The following is a 19592-nucleotide window of genomic DNA, read 5'->3' on the forward strand; positions in this document are numbered from 1 at the left end:
CCAAATCTGAACAAGCAATGTCTTCCTGAGCAAATGCTTCTTATGAGGTACATTGAATTGAGCTCATATTGAAGAGTTTATTGTCCCAAAGCAAAGCCAGTGAACTGGCATGTGAATAAAATTCTGCTTCACATCCAGGGCCCACCCTTCTCTGAACTGATCTCTCCTCTCTTCCCTTTTCTCTCTCCTCCTTCTCCCACATCTGCTAGAACTATTTTCAGAATTCATTGTACAGGCCAACTCCTTTTGACATAACTGGCAGGTTGACTCATGTGACTGGTTAAATTAATCATGGGTTAGAAGTCTGTCATTATGGTATCGCATTAGCACTATCATAACTCCTATGTAGTCTTTTGAACTAATTTTCCTCCCCTTGTCCTCAGCTTTACATCTCATTTCCATATTAAGTGAGAGGTCCCTGAAATTGTCTTTTCTGTCTTGTTCACTATGCTGGTTTAATTCAGTATCTTCATTGCTGAGCTATTTAGAGTTGGACTGTTATTTCTTCTATTTTGGAAGAGATGTAAAGTGGCTGGAAAATGATGCAGAATTAAATAACAGAGTTTTTGCAGAATGTATCTATTTTACAGGAAACACAGTTCTCATAATGATCTTTTGGGCATATAAACTTTTCCGATCATGGTAAGGTCACGGGTCTTTGGAGCTCAAAGGAGGTCGGTTATAAGTTAGTTAAGAGACCAACCTGTCTTAGAGCACAGTAATATCGCATTGGAGAACTTTTTTAGTAGCTATTTAGCATCTGTACTCTTCTGTGGGAATAAAACACAATGAAAGTATGTTGGATATATAATATGAGATTTTTGAAAGTGGGACCTATGTTTATTCATCTTTGAATTCCTTGTATGTTAGTATTTGCTAAATATATGGCTGATCTAAAGGAGTTTCCCTTATCTATCCCCTTTCATTTATCAGTTACCTGCATAGATGTGTGATTTAAGAGACACTGAAAGGTCTGTTTGTCCTCAAATTTTTGCCATTCCAGTTTGGCACGGTACCTGAAGTTTTCACAGTGTTAACCATCCTCTCGAAGGTCTCTGGGAACATGCTTCTGCTAGGAACCTACTCCCTTTATCTACCTGGTAAAATTGCTCACTTTTCTTTTTTTTTTTAATCAGTTCTGTTTTGAACACAATGACTTTATTTTATTATTTTTTTTAATGTTTACTTTTGAGAGAGAGAGAGAGAGAGAGAGTGCACCTGTGTGAACAGGGGAGGAGCAGAGAGAAAGAGGGACAGAGAATCCTAAACAGGCTCCACATTGTCAGTGCAGAGCCTGACACGGGGCTTGCACTCACAAACCAAGAGATCATGACCTGAGCCGAAATCAAGAGCCAGTCGCTTACTCGACTGAGCCACCCAGGTGCCCATTGCTCACTATTCTCGATGCTACTCTCACTTTCCCCACTCAAAACTTCTATATTTCCTTCTTCAGAACCTCCATGGAACGTCGTCTGTTTAACCGGATGGTTGTCACTGTCTCTGGTATGGACCCCACCAACCTTGAAGTAGGATTTAGTTATTCTTCACATTTCCCCAAAGAGTATCTGTTCCATACAGATAAGGAATCTTACTCGGGATTTCATGGGGGGTAGACCGAAAAACAGATTTATATATTTTAATTGTATTTCACATTTAATTGTCCACCAGGCATCTCTTTACAAGGCTCACTTCTTGGCTCTAGCTAATGTGTCCTACTGTCTTTGTGTTGGTTCTTTCTTTTCTTTCCTGTCCTCCCTGCTCTCTTATCTCTTCCTCTTCCTGTTAACCCCTTCTCCCAATTCTAGTCCCCTGTGGATCTCCTCTCTACTCTCAAGGTCTTCGTTTTCTCATAGAATAGAGAGCAAAATAGTTGTCTCTGCTGCTCTAAAACTTTCAGAAACATTCTTACACTCTTTGCTCAATTAACAATCAACAGACTCTTCGTTACCCAACTGTACCCTCCTTCGAAGTCAAGGCATGACGATGAATAAGTTATTTCCCTGTGGCATTTGTAATATGTGAGAGCCCTTTTTATGATGAATTATTGTTGGTTATGTGTTTCTTCTTCCCCACTGCTCAAGACTGTGAGAAGAAAGCATGCTTTTTTTTTTTTTAAGAGTTTAAGTCATCAGAATCTTTTGTCTTGCACATTGTGCAACTATTTGTGGACTGCAGTCAGCTACAGATGCCCTGGATCAGTTAAGATTGTGTTCAGCTGCATATAACTGATAAGCTCTGAATATCAGTGGCTTAAAAATGTGTAAAATTTTCTTCCTCCGTCGGTGAAAGAAGACTGAAGAAGGCATGCTAGGGCTAGGATGGGGAAGTCTCAGACTTCAGAGTCCTCGGCTGCTTCCACCTTTCTACTTCATCATCCTGGTGCATGGCTTCTATCTTTGAGCTCACCTCATGGACAAGGTGGCTGTCAGAGCTCCAGTCATCCTATTTTAGTTGCAAAGCCAAAGAAGGAGGCAAGATGAAAAAGTAAATCAGGGGCTTATTTTAAGGAGCCTTCTAAGATTCAGCTTCTTTTGAGGTGTTTTTCTAATGGACCCACTTGATGCTTCTGCTTGTATCTTATTGATTAGAACTTGGTTATATGGCCATCCTATCTGCACGGGAGGCTGGGAAACGTGGTCTTTATTTCAGGCAACTATGCGCTTAGTTGAAGATTGGAGTCTCTGCCAAAGAAGAAGCTAAGAATAGCTGTTTAGAATGCTGCTAGCTGTCCCTGCCCTGTCCCTCTGTACTGTCTTTTTGGTATTCCTTCTCACATGACCTATTTGGGAAACATAGTGCTTGGGATAGCTTGATGAGCAGGAAACCATATAATACACATAAATCTTCAGATGCCGCATGGAAACCGAAAACCAGTTGAAGTCCCAGTCTTTTATTTATTTTTTTTTAATTTTTATTTTTTAAGGTTTATCCATTTAATCCATTTACTTGGAGAGAGAAAGAGCCTGTGTGCACAAGTGAAGGGGGCTCAGAGACAGAATCCCAAGCAGGCTCCGCAATGTCAGCACAGAGCCTGATGTGAGGCTCGAACTCATGACCTGAGCCAAGATCAAGAGTTGGATGCTCAACCAACTGAGTCCCCCAGGCTCCCTGAAGTCCCAGCCTTTTTAATATGCTCGCCCTCCTTCATGGGGAGTTTTCCTGTCCTGTTCCTTCTTGCCTGTGATCACCCCAAATGCCCCTGATGCTTCGTCTCTCCCTATTTCTTATCCTTACACTCAGCTTCTTGCTCTTCAGAGACATGCTTTGTTCTTCTACTCTTGGCTTGTCCAGAGCTCTCTATGTTTTATGTTCCCCATAGTTACTTTTTAAAAAAGTTATTATTTTTATTTTAGAGAGAGACAGAGCATGAGTGGAAGAGAGGGGCAGAGAATCCCAAGCAAGGGCTCCATACTCTTCTTGGAGGCCTCATGCGGGGCTCTATCCCATGACCCCAGGATCATGACCTGAGACGAAATCAAGAGTTGGACGCTCAAGTGACTGAGCCACCGAAGCACCCCTGTGTACCATCTTGTATTCTTTTCTAATATTTTTTGTATTGTTTTCATGAACATAAGTTAGTTCTCCAACTATATTGTAAGAATTTGGAGAGTAGGGACTGTGTTGTTCATTTACTCATTCATTCATTTAGATTCTGCTCAGTATCTAAGGCAGCATTGGGAAGGTAGTTGGTAGTATATAAATATCTCTTACCGGGGCGCCTGGGTGGCGCAGTCGGTTAAGCGTCCGACTTCAGCCAGGTCACGATCTCGCGGTCCGTGAGTTCGAGCCCCGCGTCAGGCTCTGGGTTGATGGCTCGGAGCCTGGAGCCTGTTTCCGATTCTGTGTCTCCCTCTCTCTCTGACCCTCCCCCGTTCATGCTCTGTCTCTCTCTGTCCCAAAAATAAATAAAAAAAAAAAAAAACAAAAAAACGTTGAATATCTCTTACCTTAACAAATGAAAAAAAGTGAATATGACTGATATGTGCACGCAGAGTAGGGAGCAGAGAAACATTTTAGCTGCAGTGCATGATGGTCCTGTTGACATTCCCAAACAGCTGAAAAAGTTCATATGGAAACTTGCTTGTCATTAGAACTGTTGAGACCTAAGTGAACTCTGTTCAGGATGGTAAGAAATGGAAACTAGAATTTTACTTACAGTAGTATTTTATATTCAGTAACTAATTTTCAACTGTGCTTTCAGCATTTTAAAAGGGAGATTCACAGGCTTTGAGAAGAATCCTCCCACTGGCTTCTGATGTCTGATCAGAGAAGTAAAAATTCTATCCTTTCTCATAAAATATCCACTATTGTCAGAGTATGATTTTCATGGGATTATTTAAATGAGCTTTGAGATATAGAACTATATCTTAAAGTTTACATGAAAGCTTTAAATGAAAATATTGTTCTATTTCCTCCTCACGTCCACATCAAAGTTGCCTGTATCATGTTTCTGAATGCTCCCCAAGTGCCATTGTTTGAAAAAAAAAATTAGAGTCTCACTTTCCCATCACAGAATGCTCACAGAAAGTTCAAAATGTTTCAATGGGAAATTGCCCAGTAGAGAGTGATAATCAAAGAGGTTGGATTATAATTATAAAAAAAAAGTACTGTTCTTTCCCAAGAATTTTTATCTAGTATTGCCTTCTCAGAATGTTTCTGGATTCTTAAAAATTATGTCTCATTTCTCTTTGTTTTACATCTCTTTTACATTTATCTCCACAAATCTGTTATCCTTAAAAGTGCCAACACGGACCTCAGCTGCCTATCTCAGAAGTATGCTTTCAGTTGTCACACTGTATCATTTTTTCCCTGCTCATAATTGAAGACAACCATTGAGTTTTTCTTCTCAGATATCTTTGGCACTTTGATTATAAACAGGTTGGGAATGCAGTGAAGATATTTCTGAGAATAAGGGAGAAATCTAATTTGCATGATGATGGAGGAAATGTTATCATTTTATAAGAAGCCACCAGCACGTCTATTCTCATAAAGATTCATTAGGGGTCTCGGGATTAATTTTTAAGATTGGGGGTTGGTGGGGAGGGAGGCACCACAGATACCATATAAAAGTCTTCTGATCCAGGGACACCTGGGTGGCTCAGTCAGTTAAGTGTCCGACTTCAGCTCAGGTCATGATCTTGCAGTTCACGAGTTCGAGCCCCATGTCGGGCTCTGTGCTGACAGCCCAGAGCCTGGAGCTTGCTTGAGATTCTGTGTCTCCCTCTCTCTCTGCCCCTCCCCCTGCCTGCATTCTGTCACTCTCTCTCAAAAATAAATAAACGTTAAAAATAAAAAATAAAAATAAAAAAAAATTAACAAAAATGTCTTCTGATCCAAAGTTAAGGACATATGTCTTGATTTCTTTGAGAAAATAACCAGAAACAAAGAGTCAGACAACACTTGAGTGAGTCATAGAGAAGGGTCATAATCCCACGGATGCGATTACCCTTAGCCATCTTGATAGGAATGGCAAAGGCAATATCAGCAGCGATGGATGAGAGTGGCAGCAGTTATAGAAGCTGGCCTGCTAAGTAATGACTAGAGAGCAGAGAGCTGCTCGTGCTGGTGCTACGGAAGCAAGAATGCTGTCACAGCCTCCCGTGAGAGAACGCAAACTACCGGATTCCATCTTGCCAACGGGGAAGATGAGGGACACATTAGGACCCTGTACATCTATTTGACACGAGACACTCTGGGGTCTCCTCTATTGGCCCAGAATTTCCAGAGTACTGAGAAGAAATAAGATCTATCCACCATTTCCTAATAATAACAAGACCAACAATAATGACCCTGATGATGAGAGTAGCTAACACACTGTGCTTACTGGGTGCCAGGCAGTGTGTTAAGGGCTTCACAGACATATTAACTCATCCCTACCACTACTTCCCTTTTCCCTCTGACCCCCCAAAGCACCTGATTACTATTGCCAGTCTCTCAAGACCCACAGGGGGCACCGAGGATTGCGTGGGGAGAGGAGACCCATCATGGAGAGCAAACCTGTGGGTTATATCTTTCTTCCTTTGAATCCATACTTCCTCCTACATTTTGAAAATTGCTAAAAAAACCTATTTTGTTCAATTCTTCTCCCCTTATCCTAAATTTGAAAGTAATTTTCACTTGGGAATGGCATTTCTAGGTCCCAGTGGGGAGCAAGTAGGATAACAGAGTGGTGCTGGGCAGTTACGGCTTGCGTGACGCATGATTTATGCATTGGTAGTTTTCCAGAAGAGCAACAGAGTTAGATGAAGTCCATAAAAGGAAGCAGACAAATTGTGCTTCTAGGACTATAGGTAGAGTTTTCAATAGAAGCTGACCATTTCTGCTTTTATTCCTCTCTTAGAATGGCCCCCCCCCCCCGCCCTTTTAAGTGAAGGTTTCCCCACAGGTTACTGGGCAATTATCCATTGCTATCTGGTTAAGTGTGACCCTTAATATACTTTGGCAAGAAAAGTGACTTTTGTATTTCAGAATAGGTCGTTGCCTCCCTGCTATTTGACAGTCAAAATAATGGTCAAAAAAACCTTATTCAGCAGTGTAATAAAAATTCGATTTGGTATTAGAGGAAAGCCAAGTATAGTCTGTGGAAAATTAACTGAAAAAACTGATTGTTTTCTTGAAGGTGCTGACACTCCATAGCTCTGATGTATCCTTAACCGAGACTGAAATTTTTTTTTTCCGAGACTGAAAATTTTAAGCATGTAGAGGAGATTCTGTAACAGTGGGGGCAGAGCAAGAACAAGGTAGTTAGCTGCAAAAATAATAATTTCCAATTTTTATGAAAAGCATCACATACGCTAGAACCAATGTAGACAGATACATAGGAGATGGATAGAGCAATATCTAAGATTTTTCCTGAGGAAATGTTTCATGTTTTCCCTACAGACAGCTCTGATTTTTTTAAATCTTTAGGCAAATTTCTATAGACGTGAAAGCTAAGCCAAATTAGGTAAAGCCGCATGAAATAAGCATTCTTTTTTTGATGATCACTCTTGTGTTGATGATTTTGTTGATGATGATGATTATCCTTTTTGTTGGAGATTGTTGCTGTAGTGAATAGTTAGAATTAACACATTCGAGGGGCGCCTGGGTGGCTCGGTCTGTTAAGCGTCCGACTCTGGCTCAGGTCATGATCTCGTGGTCTGTGAGTTTGAGCACTGCGTTGAGCTCTGTGCTGACAGCTCAGAGCCTGGAGCCTGTTTCAGATTCTGTGTCTCCCTCTCTCTGACCCTCCCTTGTTCATGCTCTGTCTCTCTCTGTCTCAAAAAAAAATAAAACATTAAAAAAAATAAAAAAAAAAAAGAATTAACACATCCAAGACTCAAGGTTTAGATCAGTATACTTTGCGTATTTGAATTTAAAAGGCAAGTTTTTAGTGGCTTTGAAACAGAGATTTAAGTTCTGGTTATTTGTAAGTAACAATTCAAATAGATTTATAAAAATTATATTTCTTATCAAGTGAAAGGGAACTCTAGTGCTATAGCTACTATTTTTAGGTTCTAACATGGTCTCTAGGGGAATTTATTCTAAGGCTATATGGATGGACTATCAGAAAGACATTAAAGTTCTCCAGCCTGGGCGAATTAACACGACAATTAGAAGAGAGTGAGCCTGCCTTATTTTTGCAGTCAGAAGCAAAACAAGGAAAGTGTTTTGTTTTTTAAAAGAAAAAGACTTGACTCTGAAAAATACTTGTTTGTTATGCTTCTGGCTACTCTGATATCCAGGTACATGACATTTCTGCATAATGTAACTTTATGTGGACAGAAAATATCCTCAGGGGGCCTCAGATGCTGCAGTTATTTCCAACCAATGCCTCGATTGTGTTATAGAGGGAGACACCCCTCTAAGTTCCCTTCAACTTTGATTTACTCACAGTGTTTTTAAGGCCAAGAGGGGCTTTGTTTCTTTCCTGGTTGTCTCGTGGCTGAGTCTCCTTAATGAAGCCTTCCCTCTGTTTTTTACCAGGCTCTAATCATTTAAAGCTGGGTTGCCATAAGCCCACCTAACCAGGCCTAGACATGAGCCAGACTTACCTTTATAAAATGGAGATCTGACCGTGTCATTTCCTCGTTGAAAAAACATCCACATCCAGTCTCATACATTCCTGGCAAAGGTGCAAATTGGTACATGCCCTTGGGAACAGTGTTTGCCAATATTAAGAATTTTAAAACTACATCTGTCTTTTGACTCAATGGTTCTATTTCTTAGCATCCCTCCTCAGCGAGTAGTCCCAAGCAAGATGCTTTATAAGCAGAGGTGTTTAATGCAGCATTATTTAAGGTAGTAAAAAACTGGAAGCAAATTTAATGTATGTACACATTGGTAGGAGTTAAATAAATAGCCCATGGGCTATCCAGTCAATGAAATATTTTTTAGCTACTAAAAACACTTAATTGCACTATTTTATAGCGCATGGAATAATGTTTTGTAAACATATTAAAATCCAGAAACGTCAAATGCAGAAAAAATGATGAAACCTCTCGTTTCCTCTTCTCATCTCCACTATCCCACCCTGAGCTGAGGTTAGGAAGTCATCTCCCTGGGAGGATAATAAATCTCATGTTGCCTTTGACCACTGACAAAAGCTAGTCTTGGAAATGCCCTCAGAAAATGATTTGATACACTAGAAAAGAAAGAAGTAATTTCAGTGCTTTGCTCTGTCTTTGTGGAGCCAGAATGTGGCCATCAGAGGCAAGTGGCTGTGATGCTTGAAAAATATGCAGAAACATTCCAGTTAAGCACCAGCAGTCCTCTGGGAAGGGATTGTAAGCAGGAATGTAAGAAATTGGGGTGAGAAGGTTGATACTGCTTTGCATAATAAGGCAAAATATCATCTTCAGTATAGATGGGAACGACGTTAACACACACCTAGGAAAACGTTTCTCTAAATCCTTGGCGTGAACTGAGGCTGTACTCTGAGAATTTTTCTTTGTGTCTGCGTGTGTCTCCGTGTGTTTGCACTTAACATATCGGTTACCTGCTGAATCTATCAGGCAGGAAGAAGACATATCTTGATCTCACAATGGTGGAAGGAATCCTTTCTATCTTTTATAGAATATTATTCTAGCCTGAGAAACTCAGGCTTTGGGAAGTGTTCCCCTGAGGGGTGTGCCTTCTGGGACTGCCTACGTCAGGAAGGAGGTGGAAGGCAGGGTTTTGGGTCTGCACACAGATTCATTTGGTGGTGATGGCTCTCTGTCCTTGGACTATTGGAGCCGTCATATCTGGCAACATGGTTTGCATTTTCTCTTCTGCTCTGCAATTCCCTTCCATTGCCTCTAGTCTTCCTGAAAGCCGGGTGTTCTCTTCCAACCTTCTGTGGTACTGTTGAGGGGTGATTAAGGGGCAGGTCAGTAAAGACGCTCTGGGGCCCTTTCTATCTCATCCTTCTAAGGAGGTCAGTGGCTCAAGTAGCATCACTGTTGTGGGAAAGACACTAGGTGTGAGTTCCAGGCACTGGCAGGCAGAGGAATGGGCCATAGCCAGAGCAGAGCTGAGAATGGCGAAGCAGCACTCCACAGGGAGGGGGCGCTATCGAATCGGTGCCTCCAAAGTGCACTGAGACCTTTGGCTACTTCTCCAAATACGTTAGACAGAGGTTCCACCTCCGTCCACTAGAACCACCTGGGAGCTTTTCAAAGTTACTGCTTCCTGGGTCCCACTTCATAATAATTGAATCTGAATCTCTGGGGATGGGGTCTGGGCATCAGAATTTTGTAAAACTCTTTAGGTGATTCTGATGTGCAGCCAGGTTGAAATCACTACCTTAGAGAAAGGGATCCGGAACGGGAGAGACAGACCTTGTAATAAACACAGCATATAAATCTCAGAGTAACCCTGCAAAAAACTTCAGAAAAGTTTTTAGAAGTGTGCAAAGAAATACAATCAATGGTCACAATGGTAATTATGTCCAATAGGTCTGGGAACAACAAATTAGAAAATAGTGATTTGTTGTTGCTCCTGTACGTAGAGATACATATCTCACATCGATTGTCATCTTAAGTCCTAAAAACAAGTGATCCTGGTAGATTCTATTTTATTCTGCAGAGGAGAAAAAACAGAGTTCAGAGGTGTTGTGACTTGCCTGAGACCATTCCAGTAACAGGTGCCAGAGATGAGGTTCAGACCCGGTCCAACTGACCACAGAGCTGAAGCTTCTTGCACTACACCATACTGCCCCCTACCGACTCCGTCCTCTGGTCATCTCTGCGTGAGAGCTCAAACCAGCAGAGCGTGGCTTTGTTCCACCTCGGTTGGAAACAAGTGCAGGTCCCGAGGCCACTCAGATTTCCCGTTGCTGGGTGCATTTCCACAAGTATGGATTTTGGAGTTACAAATAAATTTCAGCGAGTAGGTGAATATGCAAACATGGTGTCTGCCAATGATGAAGATCAACTATATTTAATAATATTGACAGTAACAGTATTTAGATAGAAGTGACCTTTGCCTCCTCATTTCTCCATTTTTCTAAAATTCCTTTCATGTGTACTTTTATAAGTAAGTAATTTAGTTTATTTTACTTTTATAAGAAAGATTTTAATTTAGTTTAGTTTATAGTTTGCTCTAGACTAAAAATCTTTTCCATGGCATCCATCTGTTTATAGCCCTATTTCTTCTAAAGTCTGGCTTTGACATATTTCCATGAGAATTGCTTTTAAGTGCTAATTGAAAAGGTATATTTCTGTCCCGCCCCTTTCAAAACTACTAAAATAGAATCTCTAAGGAACCCAAGAAGCTGCAGTTGTCAATGTCCTCCACGTTACTCTTACATATGCCAGTGGTAAAAGACATTTGCTCTTGCAGTCTCCAAAGAGTGAGGGTGAAGTAAGCATATTTCAGCTAAAGTGGCTGAAAGAATTCACCACTCAAAAGCCACTCTCGAAGAACTACTGAAGGCTATACTTGACTGTAAGACAGGAATTGAACCTAGGAGAAAGGATTGGAGTGCAAGAAGCAATGGTGAGCAAAACAGTTGGCAAGCATATGGTAAATCCGAAGAATTGCCTATAGTAAACAAAACAAAATAAAAAGGGGGTGGTTAAAATGAAGGAAAATTAAATTAAAATAAGAGACTACCATAAAATGGGGGAAACAAAGGTGTTAAACCATTCTGAAATCTTGGTGGAGTTGGAGAGAAGAAAGGAGATGCTGGTTAAATTTTTGTTGGAGGCATAGAAGCATGACCTAAAGGTAAACAACAAGATAATAAAACTATAAAGTATAATTTTGAAGTCTGCAGGAAAAAAAATAAAAAACTGTGATAACCATAAGAGAAAGGAAAACAACAACAACAACAAAAAAGCAAAGACAGGAGGAGAGAATGTTTCAAACAAAGAGAATGTGTGGGCAATGTAATAGAAGTGAAGACACTCTATTGTCAGATCTGAAATTTGATTTTATTCTATTTACATGCTAATAACTCAGTCTATTATGGATTCATGGGTGTTGGCAGAAGACACAAGATTCTTGGATAAGATACAAAAGACTTTATTACTCACAGCCTGGCAAGGAGCATAAGCATCATAAGCACAAAACAGCATGTTTGTGTCAGTTCGCTTGTTTCCGAGGCCCTGTGACAATGACACAGAGGGCCCACATAGATGTTTACACGCAGTAGGACATGAACCTGAGCTGGGGAACCTGTTCTTTTGTAGCAAGTGGTAAGCAAGCTTGCTCTTTGTCCAAGAGGGAGACATTGCCTCATCTCCAAAGCTTGATTGCTGCAGACACAACTCAGAAATGGTCCTGGTAAAGATCACTTAGGGCCTTGCCTGTTTGGTACATCCAGCAAGATATTTAGGAGCACCAGAGACCCACGGAGGAGTAGCTCTCAACACATATAAGTGAGAATCTGAGAGTAAATCGGTTGGCTGGGCTGTAAGGTGCATTGGGTTGGAGAGGAGGGAAAGGAGTGGGGAAGGAGTGGGGAGAAGTAATGTAATAAAAAGTCCCACTGTTAAGGGCCTTTGCATGGCTGCTGTAACAAAATTCCCCACAACTAGGTGGCTGAAACAGCAACATTTATCTCTCAGAGCTCTGCAGGCTGGGAAGTCCAGGATCAAGGCCCCAGCAGGACTTATGTAACATCTTAATATAAAGAACATAGGGGCGCCTGGGTGGCTCAGTTGGTTAAGTGTCCAACTTCGGCTCAGGTCATGATCTCACAGTTTGTGAGTTCAAGCCCCTCATTGGGCTCTGTGCTTAGAACCTGGAGCCTGCTCCAAATTCTGTGTCTCCCTCTCTCTCTGCTCCTCCCCTGCTCATGCTCTGTCTCTTTCTCTCCTTCAAAAATAAAAACATTAAAAAAAAATATAAAGAACATAAATTTGTGGAAAAGTGTCAAAAAAAAAGTACTTTGAAAGCTTCTAGAGAGTGGCAAATTGTGGGAAGGCGGATATATGGAGAAAACTAATAGAAGATAAGGGTTCTTTCACTAAGGTTCAGCAAGGTATGCAGGTATTACCATCTCTGAGGGAAGAGTATAGAGTGGTCTCCAATGATTAAGAATGGAGACAGGGGGAGGACAGAGAAGTTTTTTTTAAGATTAAAAAAATTTTTTTTAAGTACTCTCCATACCCAATGTGGAGCTTGAACTTACAACCCTAAGATCAAGAGTCACATGCTCCTTCTACTGAGCCAGTGAGGTGCCCCAGAGAATTTTCTTTGTGCCTGTTTCCCCTCAGTTGCTTTCAGCTCATAATAATCCTCGTGCCAGAGTGGCATATTTTGGGGTGGTATACTCTGAACCCCTTCAACCACTACATTCATGAATTATGTACATTTAAAAATATACATGAAAATAGATTGAAGAAAGATAAAATGCATAGATATATATATTCAATACTGAATATATTCAATATTCAAGTTCTAATATTTTCTTCCATCTTGCACTAGATTGTTTTATGTACCTTAGTACATATCACTCAGTTTGGAGACTATTGCATCTTAGGATAGTTATCTTTAGAAATGTATCCGTGATATCATAATTTATTTTCTATGATCTACTTACCAGCAATTGGGCTTTTTTTTTTAATCAAAAAATGCTGCAATGAACATTCTTGGACAGAAATACTTGTTAATTGACGATGTCTGTAAAGTGAATTTTTTTATAGTAGTAATGTCGAATCAAATGCCATATGCATTTTACATTTTGGTAGATGTTCTCAAATTGCCCTATGAAAAAGCTACACTAATTCACATTCCAAATGATAGTCTGTAAAGGTCCTCCTTCCCACTTTCTATGAAACTTGGTATCAATCTTTACAATTTTGTCCAATAAAATAGGTGAGAAATAATATATTATGGTATATAAAAATACCATTTAAAAAATAATTAAATTCAAGTTCAAACATTTTAAATTGAAATTAAACCACTGAATTTTGTGTTTATACCCTATGTCATTTTTTCCTCCCTTTTGGGTATGTATCTCTTAAAGCTCTGGGTAAATGAAGAAAATTAGCCCTTCATCACATATGCTGTGAGTATTTTCCCAGGTTGCCTTTTGTTTGTTGAATTGTTTGTGACCATGCAGAAATGTTTATTATTTTTTTTACATTTATTTATTTCTTTTGAGAGAGAGAGAAAGAGAGAGAGAGAGAGAGAGAGAGAGAGTGTGTGTGTGTGTGTGTGTGTGTGTGTGTGTGTGTGTGTGTGAGTGGGGGAGGGCAGAGAGAGAGAGAGAAGAGAGAGAATCCCAAGCAGGCTCTGCACTGTCAGCGCGGAGCCTGATGCAGGGCTCCAACTCCTGAACCACAAGATCATGACCTGAGTCGAAATCAAGAATCTGATGCTGTCTGGCTGAGTCACCCAGGTGCCCCTTAACTTCTTCTTCTTCTTTTTTTTAATGTAGTCAAATCAGTAGCGTTTCTGTAGAGACTTATGCCTGGAGCAGCATGAGGAAGGTGGTAACCTCAGCATCCACCTCCTTGAATGCCAGGTTCAGAGCTAGGGTGGGAAGGTGAGACTTAGGGTTTGTGGTGTGGGGGCTGTGGTTTGGGAAAGATCAGCAAAATGGGGGCAGATTAGGAAATTCTTAGGATAGCAAGATCACATGGGAAATATGAGTGAGGGCTCTGGAGCCAGCCTTTGTGAGTTCAATCCCAGGACTAATATTTATAGAATGACTTTGGCCAGGGGTGGGAGGGCAGGTAATGACACTTCCTGTGCCTTTGTTTCTTCATGGAGAAATTGTTAGTATTTTATCTGAGGTTTACACGAGATGAGGCACTGTGCCAGTGCCTGGCAGACAGAGTACTTTATAGAGAAGAAATAAAGAGAACTTGGGCTGGGTTGTAGGAGAAATAGGAATGAATAGACATATTGAAAGATTTGTAGAATGTAGGTGAGGAGGATCAAGAAGAATGCATCACCCCCTTTCTCTGGTTAAAATCATGACCATATTAGTGAAAACAACAGGGGAACACAGTGATGCTGTGGCAGGAAGGTTCGACAGAGACCCGAGAGCCACATAACTTGTTCCAAATTCCAACTCTACCCCTCACTAGCTTTGTACCATTGAATAAATCACTAACAGTTTGGAATAATGATTCCATCTCTCTTATAGATGAAGAAATGAAAAGTGAGCTAATATATGTAAAGCACCTAGAATACTATTTGGCACAGAGTATGTACTTAAAAATATTAGCCATTATTATTATTATTATTAATTTTTTTTTTGCATTATGTCAGGTACCATCTCATTTGAGTTTTCTGAGATCCTTGTTCCTTTCAATATGCACGCACCAATTGTTAAGATGTTCCCCATTTCACCAGGTCCTAACTATTGGGGCTGACTTAAGTCTGCCTTTCCATATTCTGGATCTATCTTATTCCACGCTAAGCTAATAGCATTCTGTGTTATTAATAGGCATTGATAACTTCATGTTATCCCTCTCAGATGACATTTGCATTTTAACAAGAATTTTCAAGGCCTTGACTCAAAGGAGTGAGTAATGTGGTTATTTTAGGTATCCTGGCAGAGAGAAACGGTCCTTGGGCTGGGCGAGCTTTCCTAAACTCTAAATTTATATCAAGCCAACAGCTGCCTACTCTGCTCACTCAGAATATGGTGTGGGGGTTGTATTGGTGATTGAAGAATGATTTTAAATCAATTAGCCAGTATTTTTGCCAGGAACTGTATTAGGTAATGTGGGGAAGAATGTAAAGATGAATAATCCTTGTTTCAAGGAACTTATAACCTCACTGAAGAGATCAAGATGTAGAATAACGAAAAAGGTAGTTATTCTCATTGCCACGGTCATAACAGATGTGAGACTGTTGCCTAATGGTCAGTATACCAGTGTGAGGTTTTCAGGGCTAGGTCAAACCAGGAAGGAGATTATCTAAAAAGCTGCTCATAAGATCGTTTTACCACAGAGCCAAGGCAAGAACAAGTGCGTAGAAATGGAGCTGGCTCTGTGGCCAGAAGCACTGAAGGGGGAGATAATGCACTAAGTTTTGCATCAGATGGAGCATCTGGGTGAAGCATTAAGAAAGACCGAGAGCCGGGGCCAAGGATGTGGGAGACCCATGGAACCTAGCATTCTGGCATGTATTCACATGTATTCGCATGTATTCTGGCATGGCTTACTGAGGTGGGGATGGTTCTTAAGGAGACCACACTGAGATGAACAAATAACATCTGCTTCCTTATTCGTAAAATGAGGAAGGTCGAAACACATGAGCACTGAAGTATTTCCCAGCTCTGGTAAGTAAATGATTCTAGGACCGGACAAAAGGCAGTCATAAGTAATATTCACATGAGCGACATAGACCCCGGTTTGCAAACCATAACCCATCATAGTTCTTTTGTTCATTTGCTGGGAAGTCTTTCTAGGTTCTTACCCTATCACTTGGATGTGGTAAGGAAATGTAGATTCCGTACCTCTCCAAAACGGAAATGATCTCTCTCCTTTACAAATTCCTGCAAAGTTAGGAGAGGGAAGGACAAACAAATTTAGCCCAAGTCAATGATTGAAATAGTCTTCTTAATCTTTTGTCTTTTAGTTTTTAGCCTTCCTCTCCCTGCTTGCATTACTCCAAGGTGGTATCCTGATGTATTTGCTTATATAATCCCATGGTACTGAGTGGAGGGAGTCCTTGTGTTCACACAGCTGTGTCTCTGCTTCCTCAGTGATAACAATCTTCTACCTGGTTACAGCCAGTCCTGAAAGCATTCAAGGCTGAAACCGTTTCCTAGTTTAATTTGTGTTCTGGCCTTCCCAGTTTGGTCAGGGCCCACTGGTTTCTCTGGCTGAATGGGTTGTGCCCCAGCCCTAGCACATGCTGTGGGAAGCCCTTGAGGCCTGGTTATGACTCCCATTTGGATCTGGCCCAGTAACTCTGTACACGGTACATTCATCTTTTGCCTAACTAACACTTTTTCTTGAAACCCCCTCACCAGGCTTCCAACTGTAATTGAATCCCGTTACACTTATCCCAAACCATGCTCACCATTGATTTGCTTTGTTGATAGATAAGGTGATTGTGTTCCAGACGTTCAACATGAACCAGAACAAGTTTTTTGCCCATGAAGTTCTCCAACTTATCTGAGTGTTTCTAAGTCCCCCTTAGCCTTTTCACCCATTCAGTCATTATATACTGAGTACCTATTATGTTTTAGGCTATCTAGGTGCTGGTAATGTAATGGTGAGCAATGGTGAAGAGTAGGGTCCCTGTTCTCATGGAGCTTATAGCGATGGGGTTACGCACAGTGAAAAACTCACCAAACAAGTAAATAGCTGTGACTTTTTAAGTGTTATGAAAGAAACGAAAAGGATTTTTGTGGTCCAAAATAATAGAGACTTATTTGAATACCTATTGTATCAGGAGTGGTTTGGTGAAGGTTTCTCTAAGGCACTTCACCTGAGAAGGGTGAGAGGTAGCCAACCATGTGAAGATGGATACAGTAAATCAAGGCATAAAGAACAGCAGGTGCAAAGGCCCTCCACGTTGAAGAGCCTCAAGATGGGTTGGAAAATGACTCACAGATGTAAGATTTTCCTTCTATTCTTATAGGCAAGGGACATAATTTTCAGGCATTAAGATTACTTATTAGAACTTGCTGAGTATTAACCAAGGCCCAGACTAGGGTGAAATAAGTGAGGCACTCACTTCAGGTACAAAATTTAAGGGATGAGCAAAAAACTCACTAGTCACACATATGAAATCAAAATCAGTGTAAAAAATCAAGGATGGACAAAATATCAAAATTTTAAAGAAAAAGAGAATCAGTATTACTGAGTTTTCCTTTAGCCATAGGCTCCAATATGGCTTGGATGGCACTGGTATTAAGGATCGTTGTCAGGGTGCCTGGGTGGCTCAGTCGGTTAAGCGTCCAACTTCAGCTCGGGTTATGTTCTCATGGTTTGTGGGTTCAAGCCCCATGTTGCACTCTGTGCTGACAGCTTGGAGCCTGGAGCCTCTTCAGATTCTGTGTGTGTGTGTCTCTCTCTGCCCCTCCCCTGCTCGTGCTCTGTCTCTCTCAAAAATAAAATAAAAGATTAAAAAAAAGATTGCTGTCATCTGTGAACAGAGATAATTTTACTTCTTCCTTTCCTATTTGGATGCCTTTTCTTTTTCTTGCCTAATTGCCCTGGCCAGAGTTTTCAATACTATAGAAGTGGTTGAATAGAAGTTCTGAAAGTAGGCATCCTTGCCTTGTTTCTGATCTTAAAGGAAAAGCTTTTGGTATTTCACTACTGACTATGATGTTTGCTGTGGGTTTTTTATGACTTTCATTATATTGAGGTAGTTGTCATCTGTTACTATTTGTTTAGCTTTTATCACGAAAGGGTGTTGTATATTGTCAAATGCTTTTCCTGAATTATTTGAGATGATCATGTGGTTTTTATCTTTCATTCTGTTAGTATGATGTGTTACATTGGTCAAGTTTTATATATTGAACCATCCTTGCATTGAAAGAATAAATTTCACTTGGCCATGGTGCATAATCCTTTTAATATATGGCTGAATTCAGTTTGCTAGTATTTTGTTGAAGATTTTTTGCATCAGTGTTCATAAGGGATATTTATTTGTAGTTTTCTTTTCTTATAGTGTCTTTGTCTGGCTTTTGATACCAGGGTAATGATGGCTTCTTAGAATGAATTAGAAAGTGCTTTCCATCTTCAGGTTTTTTTGTAACAGTTTGAGAAGAATTGGTTATTAGTTCTTTAAATGTTTGGTAGAATTTGTCAGTGAAATCTAGTCTTGGACTTTTCAGGTCCAGGGCTTTTCTTTGTCAGAACAAATTACTGATTCAATCTCTTTACTAGATATAGGTCTATCCAGATTTCCTATTTCTTCATGATTTAGTCTTGGTAGGTTTTGTGTTTCTAAGGATTTGTCCATTTCGTTTAAGTTATCCAATTTGTTGGCTTGCTATTGTTCAGAATAGTCTCTTAAAATCCTATTTATTTCTGTAGAATTGGTAGTATTGTCTTTGTTTTCATTTGTGACTTCAGTAATTTGGGTCTTTTTTTCTCTCTTAGTCTGTCTAACTGAAATTTTGTCAATTATGTCCATCTTTTTGAAGAACCATCATTGATTTGACTGATTTTCGCTGTTATGTTTCTATTCTGTATTTCATTTATTTCTGTTTTATTTAATCTTTATTATTTTCTTCTTTATTCTAGCTTTGGGATTAGTTTGCTTTTCATTTTCTAGTTCCACGATGTGTAAATGTAGGTTGTTGACTTGAGATCTTGGTTAATGTGAGTATTATAGTTATACATTTTCCTCTTAGTACCACTTCCACTGAGTCCTATATGTTTTGGTATGTTGTATTTTCATTTTTGTTTATCTCTAAATATTAAAAAAATAATTCCACTATAGTTGTTTTTTCCCCTTGAATAAAACTATATATATGTGTATATACATATATATATGTGTGTGTGTGTGTGTATATATATATACACACATATATATATATACATATACACACACATATATATGTGTATGTGTATATATAATTTATTGTCAAACTGGTTTCCATACAACACCCAGTGCTTATCCCAACAGGTGCCCTCCTCAATGCCCATCACCCACTTTCCCCTCTTCTCCACCCCCCCATCAACCCTCAGTTTGCTCTTAGTATTTAAGAGTCTCTTATGGTTTGCTTCCTTCCCTCTCTGTAACTTTCCCCTCACCCCTTCCCCTCCGCCCTGGTCTTCTGTTAAGTTTCTCAGGATCCACATATGAGTGAAAACCTATGATATCTGTCTTTCTCCTCCTGACTTATTTCACGTAGCATAATACTCTCCAGTTCCATCCATGTTGCTAATGGTGTAAGAAAGTGGTCTAGTTTCAAATGGCCAGATTTCATTCTTTCTCATTGCCAAGTAGTATTCCATTGTGTATATAAACCACATCTTCTTTATCCGTTCGTCAGTTGATGGACATTTAGGCTCTTTCCATAATTTGGCTGTTGTTCAAAGTGCTGCTATAAACATTGGGGGTACAAGTGCCCCTATACATCAGCACTTCTATATCCCTTGGGCAAATTCCTAGCAGTGCTATTGCTGGGTCATAGGGTAGATCTATTTTTAATTTTTTGAGGAACTTCCACACTGTTGCATTCCACGAACAATCCAAGA

At 40.1% G+C, this 19592-nt stretch overlaps 1 protein-coding gene across 9 annotated transcripts in view; it reads left to right on the top strand.

Annotated features, from left to right (window-relative positions):
* Positions 1 to 19592, top strand: part of ADAM23 (ADAM metallopeptidase domain 23) — a 317233-nt gene that overhangs the window by 25904 nt on the left and 271737 nt on the right. For 5 of the 9 annotated variants that reach the window (XM_042949899.1, XM_042949900.1, XM_042949905.1 and 2 more), the window contains one exon: positions 1454 to 1503. The exons of the other annotated variants lie outside the window; for them this stretch is intronic. The gene's annotated coding sequence lies outside the window, so the exon portion shown is untranslated. The remainder of the gene's footprint in view (positions 1 to 1453; positions 1504 to 19592) is intronic. 9 annotated transcript variants of the gene reach the window in all.

The sequence above is a fragment of the Panthera leo genome, chromosome C1 (genome assembly GCF_018350215.1).
Source record: "Panthera leo isolate Ple1 chromosome C1, P.leo_Ple1_pat1.1, whole genome shotgun sequence".
In the NCBI taxonomy this organism is placed as follows: Eukaryota; Metazoa; Chordata; class Mammalia; order Carnivora; family Felidae; genus Panthera; species Panthera leo.